At 46.2% G+C, this 7,724-nt stretch overlaps 1 protein-coding gene across 10 annotated transcripts in view; it reads right to left on the minus strand.

Moving 5' to 3' along the window:
- Positions 1-4,949, minus strand: part of BLTP1 (bridge-like lipid transfer protein family member 1) — an 86,866-nt gene extending 81,917 nt beyond the window's left edge. For all 10 annotated transcript variants that reach the window (XM_068187940.1, XM_068187941.1, XM_068187946.1 and 7 more), the window contains exon 1: positions 4,790-4,949. The gene's annotated coding sequence lies outside the window, so the exon portion shown is untranslated. The remainder of the gene's footprint in view (positions 1-4,789) is intronic.
- Positions 4,950-7,724: the final 2,775 nt, after the last annotated feature.

The raw sequence follows: 7,724 nt of genomic DNA on the forward strand, positions 1-7,724 counted from the left end.
TTCTCTGAAGTAAACTCTACAAGGAACTACTCTTGCAAAGACAAGACCCAAGGGTGTGAAGCTAACTCTTGCCAACAATGCAAATACACAAAAAAAAAAAAAAAAAAAAAAAAAAAAAAAAAAAAAAAACCAAAAAAAAAAAAAAAAACAAAGAAGAACAGAAACCCAGAACTTCATATTTGTATATCTGCATTTATTTATAATCTTTTCTCAAGGTCTCTGCTGTTCTGTGATGAACGGCTCATCAGCATGCTGAAATGTAGTCCAAAACTATGATAAGTGTTTGGATTTATTTGCCTTCCCCCTTGCCTTATATTTTAAATACATTTTTACTATTCATTATGTCACTTGTGGCTCTCATTTACCACATACCACATTAATAAATAGAAAATGTATTAGTTTTCTCCTGGGAAGAAGACAGGAGAAAAGAAATATTCTGTGGCACTGAGGTGACAGAACACTGATACTCATATTTTATCTTCACAGTAGTCCTTCAGGGCGTCATGTAGCTGTCTTTCTCCAAATAAATATCTGAAGAAAGGAGAGATAAAGGCCAAATCCCTCATTTATGATGCCCAAACTGAAATACTAGGGGCCTGCTTTTCAGGTTGTGCATGTTTGGAGCACTTAGCAGGCTCAAGGCAGACACTAGACTGCCTTCAAGATATGAGAGCTTGATTTTACTGTCAAGTTGCACCTCGTGGTCAGCCAGGCTGTCTTTATAGCAAAAATATACACTTAACAGACTTTAAAAGTGAATTTTAATTACTTGTGTCACACATAATCCATTCTTCACAGTACTAAAAAAATGCAAGGGAAGTTATAATCCCTGGGGGATGCACTTCATTTTCAGCCTGCTTCCAGTGTTACAAGCCCGATCCAATTTTCACCACAAATATTCCATCCCTAAATGCCAAATACTCAAAAGCAGCTGCTCCTAATCTTTACAAACTCATTTCAATCACATCAGATAGGTAAACTCGTTTTAACCTCAGCCTGGCAAATTAACTCAACACCAAGAACAAACCTCTGCTTGAGCGAAGTCATTAAAAATTTACAGGAGGCATGCATATATGCAGGAGCTGGCAGGAGAGAAACCAGAAACTTGGTGACCAGAGTGAAGCCACTTGGCAGGGACAGCTGCACCCACCTGGAAAAGGTCTGTCCTGCACCTACAGCTGAGCAGAAAGGCAACAAATGTTTTACTCAGGGCCTGGGAGCATTAGGGTGATGTGGGTCTTGAGCTGGGCAAGAAGAGGAGAAAGAAAAAGAAATATCTGTTTACCACATCCTTTGTAAAGTCCTTTTCCTGGCACACCCTTGCAGAGACAGCTGAATAAAAGGGGTGTCCAAAGGTGGGGGAAAAACTGGCATTTATATTGAGAATAAACACTTTTATATAGTCATGAAGTGGGTAGGGAAATAATAGACATGGCCAATTCTCTTATTACTGCTGGAATTCTCAGGGGGAATAAACCAGGAGTTTAAATTTGCCAGACATATCCTTCAGATCTTCACAGAAATCCAGTGCTTATCCAATATATGCTAATTGGTGTTATTAGAGGTTAACTGCCATTCCAAGGATACTCCCAACTTCTACAGCAATTACTAATCAGTGGAGTTACAATTACACCCAAAGTGACACATTAAATGACAGGAGGCAAATCACCCTGGTCTCAATAAATGCATGTAGATAACATGTCTGGATGTCTCATCTCAAAAAAGAAGCCATACCTAAGGCAGCTCTTTAAAGGAAAGAAAAGGTATTTTTTTGCATTGCCCATGCCATCACCGCCTTTCAAAGGGTCTCCAGCACTTCTGCTATGAAATCAGAGGTTTAGATAAGTAAATGATATTATAAAGGAGGCTCACAAACACAGACACAATTTTCCTCTCAGGATATTCTTACACTGTCAGCACCCAGAAGCACCTTAAACACATCTCACAAAACAAAAAGCTGCCAACCTTGGCACCTGTCTCAAAACTCTCCAGCTAGGTCAAACACTTCAAACCCATCCCAACACAGCTTAGGAAACTCAGCTACTCTTCAGTCAACAAGCGAAGGAAAGAGGAAGGAAGAGAAGGAAAGTTGTTCTTAAAAAAAAAAAAAAAAAAAAACACAGACAAAAAACCAAGGGAAGTGACAGCACCCACAGAGCAATTCTGCCACAGGGCAAATTGCATCGCCTTCATACCTGGTACCCAATTAAAAATAGCTCTGAGCTTTTTTAAGAAAACAGCAAAGAATCAGGTCTATTTCCCTCCCTGTCTGCCCTTGCTTGAAGTCCCACTAGCTGTAAACTGTAAACAAAATAAACTGGAGCTTTAATTATACTAATGAAATCCTGCTACAACCTCTAGCACAAGCAGCTGCACTGAAGGCAGAGCCCAGCAGGGCCACACCTGGTTGAGCCGGTGTGTGGACAGCCTTAGTCAAACAAAATTTGCACTGCAGTAGCTTAGTAAATAACAGGTCTAGTTCAAAATTAATTAAATCAAAATTAAAGCATACTCAAAGGAATGGTAAGATACAAGATAAAAATCATTCTCACAAGAGTCTACCCAATGAGGTAGAGTTTCACAGCACAAGTGGTACCTTCTATTTATCTATTTTTAATAGTAAATGACATGAGTTTTCCTAGGAAAGAGATCAAAGACAAACTCCTGCTATGGCAACCAACATACAGTACTTCCACTGCTAGCCTAGGAATCCCTGGTTGAATTGGGATGATTTTTCATTTAACTGTTTAAAAGTAAAAATATACTTCTTAACCCTGTCTCCCAGACTTCTTCAGCAGAACTGGTTCTTTTCTTGCTCACATTTCCAGGCTTTGACGCTGCAGAGGAAAAAAAAGGACAAAACCAAAAAAAAAAAAAAAAAAAAAAAAGAAACTCCAAAACCCACAAATAGTGGAACCTAAAGGCTTACAACAATAGAAATAATTAAGAATTTCCATCATGCACACTCCTCAACTTAGAGAGAAAAATAAAAATATTGCCTTTGGGGCCTTTGTTGTTCGTCTTAACAACAAGGGAATAACTTTTTTTCCCCTCCCCTTTTTTAATTTGAGTACAGCACTGTACCTTTGAAGTACTCTATGAAACTAAGTCATCTACTCCATACCTATGAATTTTTCCAGAAGTATACTTCCTCTAAATTTCTGTTTTGACACATCACCACAATTTGGGGAAAGAGGGAGTCTTGTACCTACATACACCATCACCACCCTTAAGGGAACTCCCTGTAGGTTCACCCTAGCCTGGAGTCACCACAAATATTTTGGTGCAGCAGCAACTGCTAGAATAAGTTATGTGAGGAGGTAAGAAGTGACTAGGAGAAGTTATTACAGTAAACACAGGATAACTCTGCAGGCTGCTAACTAAACACATTAACTAACCTCTTGCCTATTTCCCACAGGATAAAATGGTGCAAAAGAGCAATCACCAAACAGCAGCTGATGCACATTTCACATGCCAAAGTTCTCTAACAGCATTCCCAAAAGGGTGAGTGACTTCAGCACACCACGAAAAGGGTAAGAGCTCTCCATAAATGCATCCATACTTTCACACAATGAGCCCAGACGATCCATTATGAGCAAAACCTACTCATGATCACTGTCAGAATGTGCAAATTCAGGCCATGACCCTAAACAAACATCCCGAACATCCAGTCAGAGCCAACTGCCTAAGTGGATGCTCAATACTGTTTTTATCAATGGCTGTTTGAATAACCTATTAACATACTTTAACAAACAAGAGGAATACTCCCTCCTCCACTACAGTTTTTCTTCTCAGTTGCCAAAATTTCTGGCCCCAATGTTTAGCTGCTCACTACACATAAAAAGGTGGGGGGGGCGGGAACCACTGCACAGCCGCAATAAAAAGAACAAGCCAGAAGAGCAGAATTACTGGATTAAGTGACACAACAGAAGAACTCACATGGCAACTACTGTGGCCTTTTCCATATTAAACCTAATAAAGTTACACGTTGCAGCAAACTGCCAACTTGGGAAGTTTTGACAAAGTTGAGTGAAGGCTGCTGCAGAGATGTGTCTTAGGATGGGAAACAAGTCCAGACAGAGTTTGTGATTGAGATAGTTGCTACCTCCAAAAAACACCTCCACCGTGTCAATGTTATGTTACATATTGTGTCTGTTATGTACATATTAAACTGGTAACTACATCGGGTTTTTTATTGACAATGGAAAGTGCAAGCACGTTAGCATAACATCATTATGTATCATCACCACAACAGCTCCAGACACACCAAAAAGCAGGTGCACGTCGTGTTAAATCACTGCGTGTGTGTTAAAACCGCTCAGGACCAGAAGCACTGGCAGACATCGCCTTTCACCGCCCAGGGACCAGCACAGGGAAACTTCCCTCGCAGGCCGAGCACAACCGGAGGCGCCTGAGCTCCCGCCCCCTCGGCCTCACAGCCTTTCTGCACGGCGTTAACCCACGCCAAAGGGAAAACACTGAATCCTCGACACCGGAGGGGCTTCTCCTGGCACCGCTCCCCCGCGGAGCGGCCAGGACCACGGGAAGCACGGCGGGACCAGCACCCGGGGATCACCACACCGCCCTGCGGCGTAGAAAGATAGGCACCAGGCCTCCTCCCCGTCCCGGCCCGGCAGAGCCCCGCACCGAACCGCGGCTCCTCCCGGCGCTGGGGCGGCTGCGTGCTCCCGGCAGGCCCAGGGCGAGCGGCGGGGCCGACCCCTGCGCGCCGGGCTCATCCCGGTGGGGAGCGGAGCGTAGCCCCGTCCCGGCACCCCCCCGCACTTACGCCATCGCCCTCCGCGGCTTCTCCCCCGCGGACCCGGAACCGGCGGCGGCGGCAGCAGCCCGGGCCCTCCCGCACCTCACGGTGAAGGCTCGGCCCCGCCCACGGCGCCGCCGCAGCCAACCGAGAGGCGACGCCGGCCCGCGCGGCCAATGGCGGAGCCGTCCGCCCCCCGCGGGGGCGGGACCGAGGCACGGCTCCGCCAATGGCGAGGGGCGGCGCCTGCCCCGTGTGTGTGTGCGGGGAGCCGCGCCCGCCCCTCCGCGGCGCGCGCAGGCGCGGGCACAGCTGGAGCCGCCAGATGTGCACGGCGCGCGGGGGGCCGCGGGCGTGGCCGCAGCCGGTACCTTGCGGGGCTGGTGGGCACACGGCCCCGAAATTGGACTCTCGCTAATGGATCCCGCCCCCGGCACGGTTGGCTGCCCGTTACGTCGGGAGAAGGGGTGCTGCTCGCCCGGCAGCGGCTGGCGGAGCTAGCGCCTGCGCGCCCGCGGCACCTGCCGCTCGCCCTTGTCCTCGCAGCGCTTAACTGCGAGGCACCGGATGGGTTTGTTGGCCGAGCCGCCCGGTAACGGGCTGTTCGTTTTCTTGCCCGTTGTTTGTGCCCTGCGAAGCAGGTGAAGAAAGCTGGCTCCCCGAAACCACATAAAAAGTGAATGTTCATTTTTGAGCACGTGACCGTGATTTGACTGCCAGGTGTAGCCAAATATGATAAGTACGCACATTTCTTTAGAATCGCCCAGACATGATAATACACATACCTTTCTTTAAGATCACACAGGCTGGAGCCTTCCATAGCACACTAGAGGAAACCTTAACAGTGACTGTGTGTGTGTGTGTACATGTACCTTCTTCCTTGAGGTCCTTGCACACTGTCAACACTGGTGCTGAGCTCCACATTGCCTCAATGCCCCCGAGGTTGCCAGAAGTTGCACCACGGCGTGTCTCCTGAGGAATACCAATCCTTGGGCACTTGGATCAGAAGGCTGGTTGTACCCCCCAGTACCTGCAAAATAAATCCTGTGGGTGAGAAACACAGATTCCCTACGCCATGGTGTTGCTCTCACTGGCCTGACAGTGAGACCTGTCTGTGGGCTGCCTGGATTTGCTCGGGCCAAAGTGAAACTGAACCCAGCAGAGCACAGGGCTCGTGGCTCCTCTCTGTGAGCCACGTGTTCCTGCCTCCTGGCTCATGTCTGCTCAAGCATTCCGCATGGTTTTCCCTGCAGAGCCAACTTTCAGCTGGATCAGCAAACAGCGAGCGTGAACCCGCTTGCTGCACAAGGGCATGGTTACCCCTAGGGGCCTGGCAAGAGCTCTTAACCTGGCACAGAAAGGCACTGGCAGCATTATCCCTTGAGCAGTGCCACAAACCACAGGTGAACCTGACCCCAGCTGCCTCCAGCACCCTGCTGGACAGAGCCGTGCTTAGAGCAGCTCCAGGCATCCTCCACCCAGCAGATGAACCAGAATCAAAGCCAGCGTTACCTAACAAGGTTTATCCTCACTGTTGTCATTACATTCCCATCATACTAAGCATAGTAAGAAAAATATTGTTTAAGTATTCCTGGTTTTCATATTGAAGCCCCCCCTTCCACCTCCTTCCCTGCTGATGCACTCCAGCACTCTTCCCTGATCTGCTGTGCCAAAGGGACAGAGTCTTGGGAGGCTTTTCCAAATGTATTGATCCACATGGTGCCTGAAGGCTTTAATGTTGTCCATGCAGATAAGTCACACAAAGAAATTTTAGCTCAAAGCTATCATTAGAACTTGGGGAAGGTGGGCCTGTGCCTGCTGTAAGAGATGGAGTTTAAAGCTTTAATGCTGATGGAGGCCTGGCTGGAAAAGTGAAATATGGAATTAACATGAGAAAAAATATTTACCCCTCTAAACCTTTGAACTTATTTGTTTTCTAAAGGACACTAATATTCACATTCTCTGTAAAAGAAGTGTGCACTTTCTTCTCACAAAAATATTTTTATGTTTGACTAGACTTATTTTTAAACTCTTATCAATACAGGGCAGAATGTGTCCCAGAACAACCAAAATAAGGCAGAGGGAGAAATTATTTCTATTCTTAGTGTAATACCACAACTTAAAGTTATCAGGTTTGAAATAGAAAAGCCAGGGTAGCCAAAACTCTCGATCTTATTCCAATTCCATTGGTGGGCATGAAATGGAGAGGCTTTAAGTCTACTTGTGCAACAGATAAAATCAAGTGCAGAAGTTATTCCACGCAGTATTTTTAAGCAAAAAGTCAGCTTAAGTCCAAAGTGTTTATCTAAAAAATGAGCCCCTGTGTGTATTTGTAATCTGTGATTTAACAACTTCACATTGCCTTAGGACAGCCAGCAGCACTGTAGTTTTCTATGTCTTTGATCCTTCCTTTGTTAATGCAGCAAGAATAAGAACTATTTCCAAAACTGGTAACAAAGAGTAATTTTAGCAATTAGTGCCAACAATACATATAATTTTTAGATTTAGAGTTTTTCTGTTTTCTGATCCCTCTATTTTTATGCCTGAGAATTATTTTTTCAGCAGCATTTTACTTGGTTCAAGGAAATTGGTTCATCTCAGGCTCTCACCTTGCTTTGCACATGGACAATGCAGTGAGTCACTGCATCCCAGCCTGGGACCATGGAAAATGGGTGCCAGGGTTTTCTCTTTTTAGGTGGGCTCTTGGTGTTATGTGCAAGTTTCTGACCCCTGAGTGCAGTTTCCTGAAGCAGGGGTGTTGCCTGGGTGTGACAGGGACCAGAGCTGGTGGCTGCTGTAGGTTAGTGCTGACGTGAGCATTGTGGATTCTCACAGCACCCCTGCCTGATTGCCTGCTGCTTTTTTGAAGATTGCATTTTTGGGATGTTTGCCTCTGATGCTGATTTCCATCACCAGTTTCATTCCTTCCACTGCCTCTCATGACCTTTTGGGGGAGTGTCTA

This window comes from Anomalospiza imberbis, chromosome 4 (assembly GCF_031753505.1).
Source record: "Anomalospiza imberbis isolate Cuckoo-Finch-1a 21T00152 chromosome 4, ASM3175350v1, whole genome shotgun sequence".
Classification (NCBI taxonomy): Eukaryota; Metazoa; Chordata; class Aves; order Passeriformes; family Viduidae; genus Anomalospiza; species Anomalospiza imberbis.